Below are 21,935 nucleotides of genomic sequence, written 5' to 3'. Positions count from 1 at the left end.
AAAAAGGTCACCTTCCTTCAATACCTTCCACCCCTCTCACAGCAAGTGAGAATCAGCGATGGCCTGTGTCCACTAAATCCTGCATGGTGTTGGAGCGTTAAATCTACAGGCTACCCTTTACTTGTAATGTAATCTAATTCCTTATGATTTGTTGGTGGGGTGTAATATAAATACGTTTACTTATTAATATGTCACATTTACAGAGCTAGACTCTGCTAGCCATTACTCTTGCAAAGCCTGGAAAACTTTCTGTGGTCACTGACTCGGAAAAAATAAAAAACTATTCTGTAAACCATAATAAGTGTAAGGAACAATCTTGAATAGATGGGTATTATTATTTTTAATGAGAACCAGCCATCATCAGTGTTTCTATATGTATTGACAGATAACAGCTTTTAAATAAGAAAAGCAGAATACACATTATTTAAAATCATGTATGGAAAAAAGTATTGTCCACCTATTAGCCAACAGCTTTAAATCTAATTTTGAACAAACTGCAGAGAATGATTAAATGACAAAGTACTTTATTAATGTGTTTTTCTTTTCCATAATGCTACTTTTGTTTGCTGAGCTTGCTGTCTGTAAACAACTTATAATGCTCACTTTTGATTTAAACAGTGCTAACATTTCTGCATTTACTGCAATAATACAGTGTGAGCCATAACACCGTAAAGTAAGACATAAAAGCAATTTGTTCTCTATATGATATTGATTTTTAAATAAATGAGTAGGGTTTGTGCTTATTCCATGCAGAAAGCAAAAACAAAACTAGAATTAATAAAATTACACATACAGCTTTTCCAGACTTTTCTAAAGCTGAGCACTAGTTGTGGAAAAGGTTTGTGGATACATTTTTCAAACCTACAGAATACTGTCACATCTTCACTGAAGTGCTCCATGAAGGAATATTTCACGTTCTTCCTAAAACAGTAATATCTGTTCCTCTAAATTAATACTAGCATGACAATTTATGGACAAGGCAAAGTTTAAAAAAATGAATGCTTTATTGCAAATACTTTGTCAATATATGAAGCTTCATCATGAAATCCTATTTTCCTTTCAGTGTTATGCTTCCAGACTAACTGTACTGAAAATCCTAGAAATCATAGCATCTTTATTTTTTCCTCTGTGCTCATGGGCCCAGAGAACCAAGCATTTTGAGTCAAGAAGAAGCTGTTTCCTGATTATCCAAACCACAGTTATCTCAGACAGAATACTGGAGAATTGGTGATCCAATTTTTTTTTTCTGACTAGCTCTTCCCTGACTCCCATGTCTGGTATTAAGGACAGGCAGAGAGATATTTTTATGGCAGTAATTGTCTTCTCATCTATCACTGATGGAGATATAGCTGTAAAATGCCTGGATTATTTCTGCCAGAAGTTCCTGTTTAAAAACAAAATAAAACAAAAAAACTAAACGTGTCATAATAGGTTTTAAGATTACAGCTAGGTGATAAACAGCTTCCTGGGTTTGGCAAAGGAAAACAAAGAAATCCATATGGATAACTTAATTCACAAAGAGAAAGGGGGAGAAAATACAATGAAAAGGGCTCAAGGGCTGAGATAAGGACAGGGAGATCACTCACCAGTTACTGTCACAGGCAAAGCAGACTCAGCACAGGGAGATTAGAGAAATTTATTACCTATTACTAACTAGCTAGAGAAGTGAGAAACAAACAAAATAACTGAAGACACCTTCCCCCTTCTCCCTCCCTCTATCCACCATTTTCCACCTCCTCTCCCCAAGCAGCACAGGGGAATGGGGGCTGCGGTCAGTACCTGACACTTCATCTCTGCTGCTCCTTCATGGTCACTCTCTGCCCCTGCTCCCCGTGGGGTCCCTCCCACGGGATGCCGTCCTTCCCCGACTGATTCTGCGTGGGATTCCCACAGGCAGCAGCTCTTCAAGAACTGCTCCCACATGGCTCCATACCACGGGGTCCATCCCCCAGGAGCAAACTCCAGCAGGGGCTCCTCCACGGGCTGCAGCGTGGAGATCTGCTCCGTGTGGGACCCATGGGCTGCAGGGGGACAGCCTGCTCCACCAGGGGCCTCTCCACAGGCCGCAGGGGAACTTCTGCCCCAGCGCCTGGAGCACTTCCTTCCCTCCTTCAGCGCTGACCCTGGGGTCTGCAGGGCTGGTTCTCACTCCTCACTCTCCCAGCTGCTCTTGCACGGCAGTATTTTCCCTTTCTTAAATCTGCTCTCACAGAGGCACAAACAACATCGCTCACTGGCTCGGCTCTGGATAGTGGCAAGTTCCTTTGGAGCCAGATGAACCTGGCCCTTATCTAACATGGGGCAGTTTCTAGATTCTTCTTGCAGAGGCCACCCCATGCAGCCCCCCGCCACCGAAACCTTGCCACATAAATCCACTACAGGTGTTTTCTTTTCTTCTATTTGTAAAAATAGAAAACGAGAAAAGATTGTGTTCACCAAACTGAGGAAGATCATATCTCACTTTTTCCTAGAAGCCTATTGATTTGACGCTGTGGGTGACCTGTGTTCATTCCAGCTTCTCAATAATCAGAATTTACTACATTTTTGATTGATGTTACCAACAGAGTGCACAGAGATCTATGCTGGGGGGTTGCACATTGCTGTCGCAAAAGGAATTATGAACTTCACTCAGAAAAGAGAAGCAGCAATATATTTATTGATGACAACAGTGATTTAGCAAAGCTTAATCGTGAATAAGATGATGATTTAACAAAGCTCTAATGGTAAACGTGACATTAACAAGATCCGTGATGTCAAGGTCACTTGATTATATACTGCATAGGGGACAGGGTCAGACTAAAAGCATCATAGAGACCCTCACGTTGAGTTACAAGGTTCAGAATGGAGTCCCTCTTGCTGTCCAAACTCCAAAGAGTCAAGATACAACTGGATCCTATCCCAATCCCAGATCTAACGATTTATGCCTAAAGGATTATATGCACAATCAATCCTTTGTATCACTCAGCTAAGACTACAAAGTTTCAGCATGCTTAGCAAATCATTTGCAAAGTTTCAACAAGATAGCTATTAGTCACTTACCCAGTATCTGTCACAGGTAAGGAATCTTCCAACCTCAAGGAGTAACCTTGAGGCATATCTCTCTTCAAGGAAAAGATCCTGGCATGCAGCCTGCGGTAGAGGAGAGCTCAATGGGCTGTGGGATGTTCCCTGTTTATGGGGTAAGATGATTGACTATTAGTCATACTTGCATACCAATCATATATATGTGGTTGGTACATGCTCCTATAGCCCTTGGATCTATCTCCCCCAAATCCACTTTGAGCCTGGTTCAGCTATCACGACCGGACATATTCATCATGGTTGCCTGATGGTTATCATCCATGCAGGTTTATGGGTGAAGGGTTAGATTAGGGGTGGCACGCTGGAGTACACCACCACAGCTGTTCAATATGAATATGAAATAAATGGTATGGAAAAAAAAGGATGGGTAATAAGGTAACACAGATGGCAGACAAAATTACTCATTACTGTTAAATTTAAAACTGCAAAGAATCAGATCTGAAGATTTTGAATGAATAGACAGATCTTGGAAAACCAAATGACTTGACAATAAGTGAAAAGAAGTGTACATGGGGAGAAAATCCTAAGTGTGCCTGTAACAGAATGGTCTCTGAATGAGCTACTACTCAAGAAAGATATCTTGGAGTCACTGTGAATGGTTTTCTGAACTACAGTTTTTAACCACTATAGTTAGCAGTAGACCAAAAAAAAAAAAAAAAGGAAACAAAGAAAGCAAAACAATAGCACCATGTAAATACAGTAAATACAGTCTGTTCATTCCTTGAACGATATATAAGATTTTAGTTATCCCATAGCAGAAAGGGATGGCAAAAAACTACCAGGGATGCTCAGGGAATTGGAGGCCTTCTGTACGAGAAAAGACTAAGCAAACTAAGATTTTTCAGCTTGGAAAAGACTTTCTGAAGAAAGGAAGACTTATTATGTCTTGGAAAACTGTTTTATAAGGAAGAAATAGTTACAACAGCAATACATATTACTCCAGTCTTTGAGTCATTAATCATACACAGAGGGTGAATAGGAAATTACTATGACAGTTTATAGGATACTAAATATAACAATTAGCAATAACAATTAGCTATGTATATAATTATAACAATGTAACAATACACTATAACAATTATAGGCACTTTCTACAATTATTACAGCATTATTAAACTGTGGGACAGCACCACACAATGCTGCGAAAGCTGAAAGTTAGTGATTTTCAGAAAGGACTGGAGAAATTCCAGGGCCATCAACAGCTAGTAAACATGATGCTTTTGGTCCAGTATGGGCTGCAGAAGTTCTGTTTGTTTGACAGACAATGGGAGAGAAAACCTAGGAAAGACATTTTCTTCTTTGGCTTTTTAAACTCTTAAGTATCCAATAACGGTCATTGTCAATGAAAGACCACTCGTCTAATCAGTGAAAGACCATGGATCTTCAGTTTGACCCAATATGGCAGTTTTTATATTCTGTTGCCTATATAGTCCTGTAGGATATGAAAGCAGCCATGTATTATTAAAGTAGAGATGTATATAAAGAAGAGCAATCTGAAAAAATTAAGAAAGTATAAGGTGTCGGTGTTAGAATCAAAAATGTTTTATCAAATTATTTCCTGTAAATTCAAAGGTTTTACACAACAGGGATGTTTTCATGAAAATCCATCACATAAATTAACCACACAGCCAATGTTAGCATCCCAACCTCTTGTAAAAGACAAAACATACTTTTTAGTGCTTCTGAAAGCATGTAATTTCATTCATGATCTCCTAAAAAGTTGTTCTAGTAGGAAGAAAAAACTCCAAATTACATTATCTATTTTCTAGCAGGTTATACAGCTGGGTCATTTGTTTTTGAAAAACAATGAGTTACATTAATCGATAGATTTTGACTCAGTGTTCCTCCACTCTTTTATTACAGCTGATTGCAGACTATCACTCTTTCCAGAGACAACTCTAAGGCTCGGAGAACATTAGATGATTTTCCTCTCAGTGAGGATTTTAACTACTCGGGAATAACCTTCAGAAATTTAAGCTCTATCACAAATCAGGACATACTCTGGACTGTGGTCCAGGTGGTGCCATCTGTTCCACACAGTCCCCTTTACTTGTGGAGAGTGCGAGAGAGCAACAAAGTCTAGGCGATACGGGAATGCCGGAAATTAAACAGTGCCACTGGCTATACTACATCTATGTCAGACAAAATAGTCAGTTTGGGCTTGTAATAGTAGAATAAAAGCCATTCCGTCAAATGTCAGTATTAAATGGTTTTAATTTTTGAAATCTTGATGTTGATCGAGATGATACTTACAATATTTTGGATCCTTTGAAGCCACCAATTACTTTGTCACTGGTGTCAGTGGGGCCAGGGTTTCACCTCCAATCTCCAGGAAAGAAATATTTCTGAAAGGAATTATCCTGAAAGAAAGGAGAGAAAATATTTTGACACAGAGAGGAGATATAATGACTAACTTGTCAATGTTTGCTTATGCATTCTGCTATATGAGAAGTATCTCAGATGTAATCACTTCAAATTATTATTTTGAAGTCATATTTACTGGTGATCTCCTTTCTCAGAATCCTTGACAGTTCTTGTCAATAATACAGAAACCTAATATTTACACAGGATTTATTACAGTGGATGTAGGAACAGAAACATAAATCTTAATTGGTTATATAACACCAATTTTCTGTGAAACTTAGACAAGGCAAGTTCTGAGGAACTTGCTCAGAATGACCATCTTTCTTAAGCTGATTTTATTTCTGTATATTGGAGTGATCGCTTTGCTGTGATTTCTGTTATGTTGTCTCTATTCTTTTCTTACTCTCCTAGCTATGTTGTGACCTTCCCCGCAGAGAATATCTGCATTTCTTTGACTAGTGAAGCCCTAGTTCCTGTACCTAACTCTGTCTACCATGAAGTGATTGAAACCCTGGCCTCATTGCTTCCTGCTGCCAGCTGCACAGCAGGCACTGGTAGGCAGGGCTGCTACACTTGGGGCTTCCTTCTTGTGTTTTATCCATGCAGCTGCATATTTCCACAGGCATGTTCTCTGCTGTTTGGGAATCTCAAACAAGACTGCTGTTTTTTGAGCCTTACTCTTCCTCTGAATTATTAGAGTACCTTCAAGTTAATAAAATGCTGTATTCCAGCATTTAAAATAAAAAGGAGTGGAGGGCTCTATTTTAACGTAGAATGCTGAGATTTAGTTGTTTGTGCTCTCATGGACACTGCTACAAATTTCAGGTGTATTTTTAAAAGAACACTACAATTCTCAAAATCAATTTTGCATATAAAATTGGTACTTATTATTGTTACAATCTACCTCTCTCCCTTCAGTATTACATCTGAAGAAAACTAAAGAAAACCGGCTTTGGGCTGTGTCTGAGATGCTTAGCTTCAGCAGATGTAAATGGAATTGCACTTCTTTTCTCATTTTCCCTTTGAGGGCACTAGCCCAGTCAGCCCTACTGTCAAGCCCTACTGGAAAGGAAAGGGCTACAAGAAACAGAAAGAGAGGGAAACCAACAGAGTCTGGAGGGGGGTATGAATGAAAAACATGACAGAACTTTAGGGTTACAAACCTGAAAATGAGTTAAAAGGGTCCAGATGGGGACCTGAGGCAGAGCGATCCTGACAGCACTTGCTGCCCCCGAGGGTGTCTGCAGAGGTCTGTACATACACAGTGTGTGACTGGGATCTTCCTCTCACTGCAGAAAGGGCATGCACCAGGTGACCCCACAAACCACACCATTAGCACACCTGCACCCACTGCTCTGAGGAGGATCTTCCAGCCAATGTCCCCAGTCAGCTCCAGCATGAGATCCAAGAATCCAACCTGTCTCACCAGGACTGTCTACTTCTCAAGGGGGAAAGATGGCTTCTTGTCTTGTGTTTCTTTACACAGTGTCTAAATACCTTGGCAGTGAGTCTGCCCCTTTGTGCCTTTTCCATTGCTGGTGAATTCATGCCATTTAGATCAATGGGAGTTTTGAAACCCATCTGGATCTTTATGTATGCTATATCTGTATAGTTAGCAGTGCAGCTGCTGATAGACTTCACAGAGATATTCAGAGATTCCTTCGAAAGTACTTGCCTCTAGATAAACAGAAACACAAAGATTTGCACAGGGCTTTCACACTGTTTCTGACCACCAGATCCCTTCATGTTCCTCTTTGAGAATGCCCAGCTGAAACTCCTTATGGTTTTTGTCTTATGTAGTGCAAAACAGCACAGTCCTCCCAGTTTTAAACCAAGACATTGGGTATTGTATTGCCTATGTCAGCCATGCTTACTCCAGCTGGTTTGATGCAATTTGTTACCTGGAATTTCAATTTTCTTTTCTGGAACATGTAATCAGAGAGAAACATTGGCCAGATAGTCTTCTTAAAATTGGGCTATTCTGGTATATTAATTGCTGGGTAAAAGGCAAAATACATGGAAACAAAGGTTTAAAACTCCAGAAAGGAGTACAGCATTCCTTTTTTACCTAAAGCTCTAAAGAACTTTCTCAGTGCTGACAGACAGAAAAGCAATCATTAAGCTCAGTCAGTTGGTTATATAGTATTCTACCTTGTTGTAAAGCAAGTTGCATGGGTTTTGTCCACAATTTGTCACTTCCCAGCTTGATATTTTGCAGATTATACTAACTTTGTCAGAACATATTCTAATTCAGAAAATGGCAAGTATAAAAACCCGGGCCCTTGCTGAAAAATTGCATCCAGGCTTAAATCTAGATAATTATACCCCTGAGCGGTAACTAGCATTAGTATTTCTACCTGCAGCTGGTCAGGTTTTGGACTGTGAACACACACGGAGGACTAATTGCAGCAGTTCTAAATACTGCTACTGTTGTTAGGACATTACGTTGGCATGAGAGCTAACCTGTACACTGAGAGCAAGACCAGGTACAGAGATCAGACAGCAAGTCATCCTACTATACTTGATTTCATTGCTTCATATGTACACCAGTAGACAGTCATTTCTTACTGCAAACTCCCACTCAACCCATCCTTCTCAAAATCGCCATTGCAAACTGAGGGACATTTTCAATGAATATCGTAGAATACTCCGAGCTGAAAGAGACCTATAAGGATCATCAAGTCCAACTCCTCGCTCCGCACAGGACCACACAAAAATCAAAGCAGAGGTCTGAGAGCATTGTGCAAATGCGTCTTAAACTCCGTCAGGCTCGGTGCTGTGACCACTGCTCTGGGGAGCCTGTTCCAATGCCTGACGACACCTCCAGTGAAGAACCTTACTTTCTATGTATATTGTACTTAAATCAGAGAATAGCCTAATAAGGCTTCTGTCTTGCTTTCAGTAAATTACTTCAGACTGATTAAATGTCTTTGTTGTAGTTATAAATAGCATTCATAGGACCCTTATTCTCTTCTAATCTTAGACTATGAACAATAGAGATTATCCTCTAGATTAACTGTCCTATATCTGAACTAGAAACAATGCTCACTCAGAATTTAATTCTGGAAAAATGCAGATTCTTATGATTTCATTATGTTAGTTACCACTTGTTCAAATAATAAATGTACACTCTCTGACTTCCTGAATAATTTACCTTTTAGAGAAAATAAACATGGCCTGCAATTAGGGAGGGGGACATCACAAGGTCTGATTCATATGCTAATCCAAACTTATACTTGCATAACTCTGTTGAACTCCATGGAGTTACAGTGACTCAGAAATGGAATAACATAATGACAAATTAGGCCCAGCAGAGTTTAAAATGGCCTTCATCTTATTTGAAATTGCACGACTGAACCTCGCTTGAGGTAAATCCCACAGAAAGGACACAAAGAAGAATCTCAGTGCCACACCCTGAGAACCGGAGGAAAAGAATTTAGGTGAAATTAATTAATGCAAAAACTCAAAGTTATACCTGTAGGAACTATAACAAATTTACAATATTCTTAAGAATATTTGAGGTGGAAGTGGGAGAGGGGAGATAAATATGTAATTACTAATAATCAACAGTACAGTGTGCCCATGTGAAAAGGCAAAGCTATCTTACAAAGGTATTATGTGAAATATTGTTGGTAGATAAGAAAGTATTCATGGCATTTATATAACACACTTCCAAAATTTTCTTTGAAACAGTCTATCACAATTCTGGTCACTCATGTTCAAGAGCAATCACATTCTAGCTGGAACAAGTACAGGGGGTAGCAACCAGTACAATCAGAAGTTTAAGCAGCCTGTTACAGGGAACACTAAAAGAATTCTTGGCTTCCTGAATCTCTTAGAAGAAAGGCCAAGAGGGGATATGTTTGCTCTGTGTAAACACATCATAGAGTTAAACATTAGAGACAGAAGAGCTGTTTAAGCTAAAGGAAAAAAACGTTTGCAGAAGAATAAAACAGGTGGTCATGGAAGCAACTCGGAACAAGAATTATTAGAAGCTCTTACCTGTCAGAGGAGAGCATTTCTGCAATTTCTATTCCAATAGAGGCCTTGGAGCTCTGCTGCACGGCAGCTGGCCACAGGACAGGATGTCCCCTTGGGCAGGGACACCTCTCAAGGTCACACCTGCTGCAGAATCCCTTACTTCTTGCGAGAGATTCCTTGCTGTAACAGATCCTTGGTAATTGCTTACTAAATTCTGTAAGCTTCGTTAGGATCGTATCTTATTTTGATCGTGCATGTGTAATTCTCAAACCTTTAGACATAAACCATTGACCAAGTCTGGGACTAGGAGTAGATTCAGCCGTACCTAGGCTCCTTAGCTCTTCAGTTCAAGGAGTTTAGGAACCAGGGGGATGCACTCTGAACCTCATGATTTGACCAGAGGGTCCCCCTGACACGTCTGACTTACCCTGTCCCCTGTGCAGTGAATAAGCGTACCTTGCCATCTTGAATATTGTTAAGTCAATGTCTTATTTATGATTAAGCTTTGTTAGATCACTACATTATATCTGCTGCTTTCTCTCTTACGAGTGAAGTATGTAATTTCATCCACAACAAGTTCTCACAAGGTTTAAAATAGCCAAGCTGTAAAAGTTACTGTGGGTCATGGTTTCTTACATTGGCAGAACATTAGACACATTAGACCTGGAAGATTCAAGTCTGAGTTACCTCATTCCCTTAGCTGGGAGACGGAGAGAAACTGTCCCTCGTGAGATACGAACAGTTCATTCCCACCTGCCAGGAGAGCTCCCTAGCGCTCAGGCCCTGTGTGGCAGTGGGAGAGCAGGGCAAAGGGTTGCTCTTTTGGTCTTTTGTGTGGAAGCTCTTCCACCTTGCACAAAATAACTCCACAGTTATGGAGTCACGCAATTCACCCTGGAGAAGCAAACCTTGCCTCAGTAATGTGAATAATTGCTACAAAGAGCAAGAATCTCTCGACGCTTTTTGCTGCTCAGTGCTTCCAATTAAGACAGAGTAAGATATTGGTGGCCAGAAAGCTTTCCTAGTGGATATTTTAATACTGGCATGACTAGCTAGAGTTAAGTATCAGTTTGGGGTAGCTACCTTTGAACTTAATTTTTAAAAGTGACACTATGCAGAAAAAACAAAAGTACCTCTACCCATTTATGAATTTGCCTTTTAGATGGACTGCATTTTAGCTAACTAAATTTGATTCTAAAAGGCAGAGTGCTGGAATTTAAGCCAATTTAAATAAGATTTGCTTCAGTGATTCTAAGGAAACACATTTTATACAGAAAGGTTTTCAGCATGATAGATGGAATTTTGCACACATTTTTGTAACCTGCTCAGATTATTGCCTTATATGTTATCAAGATACAGCAGTATATTGTGTTAGCATGCTGTCAAGTTAAATAGAAAATATTTTGGTATTTCTCTTTAACAAACTCCTTCCATGTACATACTTCACTTAGGGAAAAGGGTTAATTGGTTTATATTCACTGAAATATTTTACAGAAAACAATTCAACTTTATTGCAAAATGAAAACATCTTTTTGGGGAACTTCATTCTAGTGCTATAAGGATGTCATTATGTTGAGCATTCAGTGGTAAATGTGTCTCACTGGAAGTGAGAAAGAAAGTCTATAAAGTCAATATACTGTCATGCCAAATATCTTCCCAAAGCAAGATGGGCTGCCAATTCCTCCTAAAGAAATCTCAAAGGGAATTAAATTATATTCTTTACTACCTAAAAGTCCCTAAACACAGGTTAGAGCAGGTTTTACGAGATGCTGCGCTTGCAATTCTATGCAAGTACATCTAAAAGAGCACCTTGCTATGCTCACAACTGCCTCGCTCTTCATCTAAACCACATAGTGAGCAGTGACTAGTGACCAAGGTGAAAGAGTTCACAACAATAAACTATTAAGTAGCCTTATATAACACCCATTAAAATCAACAGAAATCTTTCCAGGGACTTCAGTAAGAACTGAATTGCATCTTTTAGGAATAATGATAAGAAATAAGGAAATAGGATCTTATAAGATATTAAAAGGACTGGGGGTGTTGGGGTATTGTTTTTCCCCCCCTCAATAGGACATTTTAGCTTCTGTTTACAGTGGCAATTATAGTGGAGAGCATAAAAGAAAATATAAACTTCAAACATGCAAAAGGACAATTTAATTCCTGATCAAGCTTGAACGAATTAAACGGATGTTTTGGAAGTATAAAAGCACACGTTATGTTAGGACTTATTATAGTCATTTAAACATTCAGCTATTTTTGTTTATTTATAAGGGAGCAGGTGAAGCTCCATGACTGCAGGTGCTCAGGGATGAAACCCCAGACTTCAAGCTCAAGAGGCCAAGTTCATTTTGTTATCCACTTTGTTGTTGTCAAAGCAAGTAAGCTATTGTGTATTATTCCTTTGGCATGAAGTGATATCCTTTTTGCTGTTACAAGACCAGGATCCAAAGCAGCCAGGAATCCTTTTTAAATTGAACAAGTCACACCCACCTAAACACTCACTGAAAATGTCTATAATCACTAAATACCTTATCAGACCTCCCTTTGTCTTTTTTTCTCCCACTATTTTTCCTGACCAACAACCACTAAGCTTCCCTGTGAAACAAAAATAAAATAATAATTCGTTTTTAAAAATTGAATATATCTTTGTTTTGAGAAAACATAGAAAAAAAATCTCTCCACATAAAACAGAGTACCATTGACCATTAATCTACACACTAAGGTGAATATCCAATAGCCATTTTCCCTCTTCATCATCACTGCCACATCTCCAAGTGTATTAGTCATGTAGTCTCCCATTCTTGGACTACTGTCAGTATACGAAGAAATATTTGCCTAACTCTACCTTCATCTCAAGATGACAGAAATGTTGGGTACAAATCACCTCTGTCCACGGCTGGTGGAAGCCAAAGGAAAAGCCCATTTTACTGTCTCCACTGTTCAACCAATAGTACTTCTATTTGGTGTATTGCTCAGGAAACCTCCCACTGCCTCTCTTCTTCCTGGAAGATTTTGAAAACTGTGGCAGTCCATAGTCACCCGGGGGCAGGACAAGAATTTCTCAAAGGGCTGAACAAGAGAGCTACAGAGTGAACATGAAGCACGGGAAGCCTTTTCCCCTTCTCTGTTCCTTGCTTTGAGAGGAATGGGCTTATCTATATAGATAGTATCAGTTTACTCCTGATTGCAATGAGATCATTAACAGCCTGGTGGCAAATTCAACTTACATATTTTGGAATTACGCCAGTTGTACTGCTTAAGTGATGCTAAAAATAGACAGAAGTTATTATCCATATTAAAGGTGAGCAGACATTGATCACAATAAAATTCTTATCAGTTTAGGAACAGTTAACTGCTGAATGACTTACGGTTTTCAGACATCCCCCTATATGAGTCTAAGTTTTCTAAGAAAGCATGCAATTAAATGCACATCTGTCCTCTCTTGCATGAATGTTCTTCACATGGTGACTATTGGTTGTTTCAAAGCATGCATTATATGAGCATTCGTACTTTTACAACAAGAGATTAGAAATCTGTTCTTTTCTTTGAGTCAAATTTTGCAAGAGAAGCATTTTACACTCTGAAGAGTTCTATCTAAATCACTAGAAACATCACAAGCTTCTGTACAACACAAAGATGTTAGAGTGTAATGTAAAATAATTACGATTTGGATAAGTATCAGTGAAGCCAAAATGAGTCAAGTTACTTAGAGGCAATCTTTAGATTGTCTTCAGTACAATGCTTCTATACAATATATTTCTAATTTTACAATTTTGTAGATAGCTTGTAGATGAAATTGTTCAATATTTTTCAGTAAAACATTTTTCATTTGTATATACGTACCTGTAGAGTAGATGATTTGGTGATCCAAATTAATTGCTAAGCGAAATTAATGCTGCTAAGGCAACTGCAGATCTACATTTCTTATGTCTCAGTCGCATTCTGAATTTCTTGTAAAGCAGTTCTTTTGAAAATACAATACACACACTGCAAGTTCTTCCCTTCTGAGATATCCGTATTCCAATGTAGGCACACATGTGATGCACAGGAAAAAATTTAGAACTGCATATCACTAGTAAAGGGATCAATGATGAAAGCCTTTCTGAAATCAAATACATTTCAAGCGGTATTGAAAGGCCCCATTTTTGACCTAAGCGGTTAGCCCAAGGGCTATTTCAGGTAGGAGGTGAAGCTGATAATAGTGTCAGGTACTTCTTCAGTGTCATCCTGTTTATTTACAAAGAATGCACAAAGTCTGGTTCCCCTGAATGCAGCAGAAATCAAACAGCAGGAGATACAGCTTCTTTGCCCATGGGGTCAAGACTCTTTCTAGCTAGCACTTAGCCCAAAAGATCTTTCTCTAAGCGTTTCACAAAACTACATTCACGATGTTTGTTCTCACTGTGTCCTCAAATGCTTTTCTCTCAACTTCTCTACCTTTTCTCTTGTTTCTCTCAGAGACAGATTTTACCAAACAGTGTCACCACAGTGTGCCCAGCTAAGAAAAACCCTCTGAAATCATAGGACTTCCCAGTACAAAGATGACATCAGGGCATCTCTTTTTCATTTATCCAGTTCTATGTATTCTTTACCTAGACACAAACATATTTATTAGTCATGACTATCAGATTTACTAGATTTCACACAACTCATAAGCACACAAATCTCTACACATGAAAAGATAGTTCGTTTCAATCATGCAACATACTTGGAAATATAAAAATAAAAAATAAATTAAAAAAGACCAGATTTTATTGCTCTTAAGGAAGTTTGCTGGCATTTAATTACATAGTCTTATTGGGTAAATCTTAAAAGGCTCAACATACAGCTGGCAGCCTTGGAGCAGAGAAAGACGTATTTTTAAATCTTTCCAATATTAAGCTTTTTGAAGGAACGGTTCCTGACATAATGTAGACAGACAGACAGTACTGCCTAAAACTGCAGAGAGGCCTCCCAGTGCCTTAGAACTAACTCTGCAGCTCCCATGCTGTTATCATGCTCTCAGTAGATTTTCCTTCCCAAATCCCTGTACCTGGTTAAGGCAGCCAGCACTTTCAGGTACAGTGAGTACAGCTGTTTTTCTTGAACAAAGCTTTCCACTTCCAAAACTGCCGCTAAAGTAAACAATATATTTTCAGCAACCATTTACATATAAAACATAAACTGTATTGATTCTATCTTGACTAATTTGTCTGAAACATATTGCTGTAGGTCCACAGACACTAGGAAAGAATTCAATTAATTGCTTCACCTCTTTCATGTATAAAAGTGTAATAGAAAGTAAGTGTATAGGTGTCAATAGAAATGCCTTTTCTGTTTCTGTATGTGTCTGACTTCTTGACTGTTGCACAGCATAGCTGCAATGGACCAGCCAGAGACACAATGTGGAGGACAACTACACAGCATGTGATTTTTGTGCTGTTATCCCCAGCTGTCTGTTTGCAGTTTTCATTTGCGCTGATGCTCACTGCTAAACCAGACACTTATGCTTGAAACAGCATTTTTATGGGCTTTATCTATAGCACCCTCCAAACCAGAAATCATGTGGAGTTTTTATGCAAAGGATAATTCTTAGCCTATAGCTAGGAATGGTCATACTAAGATGCACACTCCTAAGTATTAGTTTGTCAATGGTAAGTGACAAAAACATTAAATGAACTGTTTTGTATTAGTTTGGCCATAATGATTAATTTCTCGCTTGACACGACGTTGTGGTTATAGGGCCAAATGCAGAAGATATTGATTTTTTTTTATTTAGCTTTTCTTCAGGCCACATGAGTTATATTCACCAGGTTTATTTACCACCATGGGGCTTTCTCCACAAAGCAGTATTGATGATCTCACGACCAGTGAATGACAGTGAGAACCATTAGACAACCAAGCAAAATTAATTGCCTTTTAGTATGAGCAAAGACTCATAGCATTTACTCTGTAATGTAAAGTCCATTAAAACAGAGCAAATCAAAACACAAACACTAATTTCCTTTCATTTTACCTGTGTGGAATGGTAAAATTATTATGCTCAAATTAACACCACCTTAGCATCTCTTGCAGAGGTAGTTCTGGGTACAAGCAGCTTAGTAGGAAAGCCAATTTAAGGACTTTTTGTCCCTTTTCTTAATCACAACCACTCTTTTCCTCCCTTGCCCCATGCTGCACCAGGTACTCCTGACACGTTGTTTCCCATTTTTACTCATGCTAGAATAACTATTCTGAGATGTACAGTAAACTGGATCAGTATCTGACCTGGCATGAAATAACCCACCTTTCTGCTGTTCCAACCAGAAGACTAGCCCTAACGCGGCCAGGTGGGTGACTTTGGAGCAATGCAGGGGTAGGAACCAAAGACTCTTTAAGACTGCTCTTAAAACACCTGTATCAAGGCTCTGCACCTTGATTGTCTCCTCTGTAGAGCAGCCTTCAGAAGTTAAAGGAAATCATTCTGCTGACAGACAGGAACCAGGTCTGCAAATAGGTATGGCTTCAGTAAATTGATAAATACAAATCTTTTCTTTCTGATAAAAACACTTTCATCAGAGTAGAGATTTAATCATTTGCATTTCTTATGTTGCTCTGTAGACTTACTCTCTACCAATAAATATAGGTTGTGTCTTTGTGCTTTTGTTTTGCTTTTTCTGTTTTCCTAAAGGAAAGGAATTGGATATTGCAAATACAAGAAATGTGATATATCATGTTTAACTCTGTCTAGTTATCTGCCTGTTCTTCCCCTATCCTTCACAATATTTGAACCCTTCTGTCTGTATTCAGCTACGTATGAAAGAGAAGTATCAATGATAATTATGTTCCTTCAAGTATTGTGAAAATCAGCGGTTAGAGGGAAGGGTAGGGTTTAAACTGCTGTCCTGCTGAGAGAAAGGCAAACAGATTTCTGCCAGTATACACTCCATTTGGCTGCAGCTTTCCAGCAAGTCAGCAAGTGCAGCCTGGCTGGCTGATCAGTGCACAGACAGTTCCAGACTAGGCACAGCATTGCTGTCTCTTGCTTGTAAGGGATATCATAGATGACATGAAAGAGAACTCAGCTGGAAAAGGTTAGAGACAGATGACACGTTCTAAGAGAAAACACTTCATTAGTTCAGCTGTTTGTGGAGCAGCCAATAATCTTGGACCATATGAATTACTTCATGCAAGTATGTTTCATACAATAATCTCTTTTCTAGTTATTAATTATTGGGCAAGGTGCGATTCACCTGGCAGAGGAGAAATGTTAACATTATGAAGACTGAAACTTTTCAGCCATAGCAAAGTTACATTGTAGAATATGATTAAGTTGGACATTTTGTCCTGTTTCTCCTGCTTTTTTGCCTTTTTTCCTGACTTGGAAAGTTCTGCTCTTTGCTCAGCTGCTGCTGCATTTTTATTCTCTCAGACATTTTGTAGGTCACAAGGGTATTGTTCTGACTGAGATGTGGTCAGAGAGAATAAGAAAAAAATCGATTTTGGAAAACCTCTGTTAGCACTCTTTCATGAACATTTTTGTTATATCCATTGTGAGCTTTTAAAAGACTGAACCTGTGAATTTGCTATTGCCATGTCTTTGTATGATTTTTGTAGGCTTATAAGCTGAAAAAGAGCAGCACAGCACAGAAAACACCCCAGTCTTCATGTGCACCGGGCCAGATTCCCTTTTGTATTAGATTGTAATTTAATATTCTGTGCACAGGCATGCAGAACTTCTTGCTGGGCACTGAATTATGCAGAGAACTGTAGATCTGCAAACAGGAAGCTAAGCTTAGAAAGGATAATATATTAGAAGTGCCAGTGAAAAGCTGCTCTGCTTTCTATGTTCTTTAACTCCCCCTAAAAGTCCTCTGACTCTTTCTAGATCTACAGGAAGATATGTGGTACAAATGCACTGAAAAGTAAAGTTTTTTCAAAGACTCGAAAACTACTGGTCCTATCTATCTGCCAAGCTTTTATATGGTTCCCTTCACCATAACACCTTGGAATTTCCACTGATCAGGTCTGAAAAATCAATGCAAGAGATGAATTAAGTACATCTGAGTGTTTGTGCAAGACCAAAAGGCCTTTCAATTCACAATCTTCGCACTGTTTTTAAGTTTCATTCCACAGCAGCAGAGTGGAGGAAAAAAGTAAGGACTTGTGATTAGATAAACTCCTTTTAATTTTTCCATCCTCTCTCAGCCAGATGGAAACACATGGACAATTGGTTTACAGAGATCTTTATCCTCTCTCCTTCATTAGCACCACAGGGAAGTTTCTATAGTGGCTAATGCACTTACTGACATGGTTTCAACAATTTAATCACCCAGAAGCCTCTCTGTAAGGTCAATGTTCTCTACATTTGTTCCAACTCATTTACTGAGTAGAAAGGTGAACTTTTTCATTCCAGGTATGTCATTATGGAAATCATGTTAATGAATCAAGACACTGGAGGGCATATGTATCTCTGTTAGTGCAAGATTAATGGAGACTTTATCAAGGAGGATTCAGTCTTAGAGTCTTCTGGTAAATCCATGTCTGAAGTTTAACTGTACATTAGTAATCAGGACGTTGAACTGGCATATCGGCTTCAATCTCAGGGAAACTCAAAACATTTTACAAACATCAATACTGTACACACAAGGAACAGTTCTTCTATTACTGAAACACAACCTGAGGGCACAAAGAAGCTGTGGCACACAGTACCACATAGTAAACTGGGATGGAGGTCAGGACACACACACTAAGAATCCTATTCCTGCCAGAAAGATCTTTTGGTTAACAGCTGTTTAATATATATATATATATATATGTATATACAGACACACACATAAAATATAAGACAATTACATCTATATATGTATGTGTGTATGTAATATATTTGTTTTCAAGTTCCCTGGCATAGAATCTCTCTTTATTGTTTTATGACTGCAGAGTGAATCAAACAATAAAGTCAGCATGTTGTCAAAATGCAAATGTTCACACAGTATTCTCTAAAAATATGCTGTCGGAATTACTCTGATTCCAGAAAAAGTAATGAAAATTATTTCATGATTTAATCAGCTTTCCTGGTCATGGAAGCTTCCAGACACCAAACAGAATCATAAGAAAATGGACTGAAAAGAGTAATAAATTGTAATCTGGAATTAGTGGGAAGTGACAGTTCTAGTTCTTTCCATGCTAAGTATCATTACTTCTTGGTCTTTCATGATTCAAAAGTCTAAAGGAGAGAAAAGAAAGCACAGGTGCACTGAATACAGAAATTCTTTATAGCTGAAAAAGATGGATAATTTCCTTACTTCTAAGGTAGCTTCAGGTCATAATGTGATTTTAGGCTCTACATCCATCTCTGTTTTAGAGAACAATTTGAATACATTTGCAATTAACAGAAAGCTATATTCTAAAAAGACATGGTTCATCTAATACAACCTAATCTTACTTTTTATTAATAGAATTCAACATAGTGCTATTTGGAATTAACCTTGGTTCTTCCCTTTGCTTTACTGCTGTATTAACAAAAATTGGTAAAATCAGACTGACACCCGTTAAGAGTTCAAGAGCTTAGGAAAAAAATACGCTCTGCTGACCTTTTCATTTTAAATCTTTTCACAACAAAAGAAATATAATCAGTTTTAAAAGCTTTCCATATCCAGAAATTCTGCTCTTTTCAGTATTTTTGCCTTTTTTTTTCCCTTTAAAAGCTTTGGAGACAAAAAAGATTTAAAGTTTGATATTTGCTGTAGTCTCAAATAATGAAAATAATCAGGCAGATCAATATAAAAATGTAGGCAATGTCCAAAGACCACCTGCATTTCACATTCTGCTTAGATGTATTTGTGTATGACTGTAACTTTGTCTTTGGACAAAAGAAAGAGCAAATACTTTGATCTTTTCTGTAGTACAGCATTACATCATATGTAGTGGATCTGATGAAGGAAATAGGCAGCCTTTCCTAATAATTACTGCTGTATCAATTTTGTTTCTAAATGTTTAAAGATACAACTATTATAATAAAAGTTTACCAGAAAGTGACTCAAATCCTCTAATCCTGACAGAAACCTGAATCTATGATAGCTATGTCTGAAAAAAATAGAAAACAAAGGCAAGGTATGCACCTGTTCTGCCATATAAATGTACCTTTGTTCTCTGGGGTTGGTGACAGCTGATGTTAATATACATATTTTAGCCAGGGCTATCCTAAAACACAAATGCCAGGAGGACTATTTATCCTTTTAGGATGTTCAGTATTTCCCAAAGAACTGTCTGCTCTCATTCCTCTTACAGGAATTCCAACAGTTTCTCCCCATAGCAATAATGTACTGAATGGTGAAGGATATATATTTTTATCAGGTTGCCAGAACTCAGGATGTAACATAAGTACAGGTACCTCTGCATCTCAGCAATCATAGATCCTTTGTTCCTCTGCTAAATTATGTGAATCATGCACATACAGAAGCAGAATGATCTATTTTTTGCCTGGAGGACTCAAGTAATCTAGTTAGTTGCACATAGAGTGGTACAATGAAAAGAAGGAATCCTAGGGTGAATGTCAATGAAAGGTTAAATCTGACAAGTCTGGCATGCTTTGCACAAGGTAAGTGAAATAGTTTCCTTGAAGTACAGCAAGCTCGTGTTCAATGGCTTTGTCTTCATGTATCTACTGCTGTGAAAAAACAGCTGCCAGGGACCCCTCTCATCTATATGTGATCACAGAATCATGGAGTGGCTGAGGTTGGAAGGGGCCTGTGGAGTTGGGCTGGTCCAAACCCCTACTCAAGCAGGGCCACCCACAGCAGACTGCCCAGGACTTTGTCAAATGCAGCCCCCGATATCGTTAGCTTTCTTTTCTGCAAGGCTCATGCATTGTAGGTTCCAAATTTGACACAGCAATCAGCTTCCGTTATAAACAACAAAGGGAAATATGCATTCTTAACTGTTTTTTGTTTGTTTGTTTGTTTGTTTTCCAGTCTTAATCTTTTCAGGGGTCAGGTGGCCCATAAGTAATTCCTTAGAGATGGCACAGTTGGAACCAGAGATGGAAGCAACTGTCTGGGTTTGCACCCAGACAGCTACGTTACATCATATAGTTTGATATATGGAAGTCTAAACCAATATAAACCAAAGCTTCATTGCTACTAAAACTCCTTCCACAGTAACATCTCAGGTGCTGGGAACTATGTTAATAGACTTTGTCCTTCATTAATCGGATGCAGTCAGCCCCCACTGACCTGGGGGAGCACTGCAGATAGAGTTTTCCCACTCACAGCTGCAAACTCCCGAGAATCATTTCTGTGGGTCTAACGGACTTGTACATCTTGGATAAGAGAAGCAAAAATAACTTCAGAATTTTCCTTCTTTGCCTTTCTGCTGCTTCTTGTGGAGATTCTTATATAAAAGCACACACACCACATACATCCAAGGACCCATCTAGACCAGTCTCCTGTCTTTTACAGTAAGCAAATGCACATGGGTAGTGGAAAATACAAGAACAGAGCTAGCATATATTATCATTCCCAAAATTGCTATTTCAAACCTTCAGCCTTTTGTGGCTCATCTTGTGCTAGGTGTTTTCTATGTATTTAGTACCCCCTGCCACAAATCTCTTTTCCATGAATTCCTTCAGTGTCACTTAGTCTCAAGTAGATATTTAGCAGCTACAGAGTACTATGGCAAAACGTTCTACAGCTTCATGAGTTTATTTTTACAGCAAGAGAAATTGCATTTTACAATTACGATGGCCTTTTGTTCCCACTCTGCATTATATCTTAGAGTTATCCAGATCCTGAATCCTGAGGAGGCAATGATTAGTGCAAGGATAGAGAGAGAATGTCTTCCTTCAGCATTTTTCAGGACCCAAGGAAATAAAAGGCAATTTTATATGCAAATCCAGAAAAGTGGCTAGGGGACCTCCTTTAATCCGTTATAATTTAGGGTTTTTGTTTAAATTGTTGAAAAATATCTGTAATGCTTAGGAACTCATCTCTTCTGTTTAAATATAAAACAAATCTGAAATTATCGTTTTCTATACTGCTGTATGTTTTGCATTTGTGAGAGTCTTGCTTATTCCTTTCTACTGGTCTTCTGTTCCCATTTTCTTCACTGCAAGATAAAGTAACTCTCAGTTGTGCTTTGCTGCAATAATTGAAGTAGATTGTGAGTGATTTGATAGATATGACAGAGGTAACCTTCAAATCACTCTCTTTTATGATAGATACAACAAAACCGTTGCACACACTGCCTTAGCTAGGGGGTTATAAAAAGCATCCCCCCCTTGCCAATGCAGAGTTCACAGAGCAATGTCTTATCAATGCCCACCTCACTGCCTAGTGTTATGGATTATCATAAAGTGCAGAGCTGCAGTGGCTTCTCAAAAGAGCCCATAGCCCTCTAATGGGCTAGAGACGGGGACTTCCATGGACAGTGCATGCAAATACAAACTGAAAAAGGGAAATCTGGGTCAGCAGAAGACTGCTGTATCAATGTCTTACATAAAGCAGCAGTATACAGATTAGCACCTTTCGGATGCAGATGTTTAACAAGCT

At 38.6% G+C, this 21,935-nt stretch overlaps 1 long non-coding RNA gene across 3 annotated transcripts in view; it reads right to left on the bottom strand.

The window, feature by feature from the left end:
* LOC106033716 (uncharacterized) overlaps positions 1–21,935 on the bottom strand; it is a 278,677-nt gene that overhangs the window by 87,106 nt on the left and 169,636 nt on the right. For all 3 annotated transcript variants that reach the window (XR_010830990.1, XR_010830992.1, XR_010830991.1), the window contains exons 4-5: positions 5,335–5,441; positions 3,040–3,168 (exon numbers count right to left, since the gene is read on the bottom strand). This is a non-coding gene — a long non-coding RNA (uncharacterized lncRNA). The remainder of the gene's footprint in view (positions 1–3,039; positions 3,169–5,334; positions 5,442–21,935) is intronic.

The sequence above is a fragment of the Anser cygnoides genome, chromosome 4 (genome assembly GCF_040182565.1).
Source record: "Anser cygnoides isolate HZ-2024a breed goose chromosome 4, Taihu_goose_T2T_genome, whole genome shotgun sequence".
Classification (NCBI taxonomy): Eukaryota; Metazoa; Chordata; class Aves; order Anseriformes; family Anatidae; genus Anser; species Anser cygnoides.
This window is presented reverse-complemented; position numbering and strand designations above follow the sequence as displayed.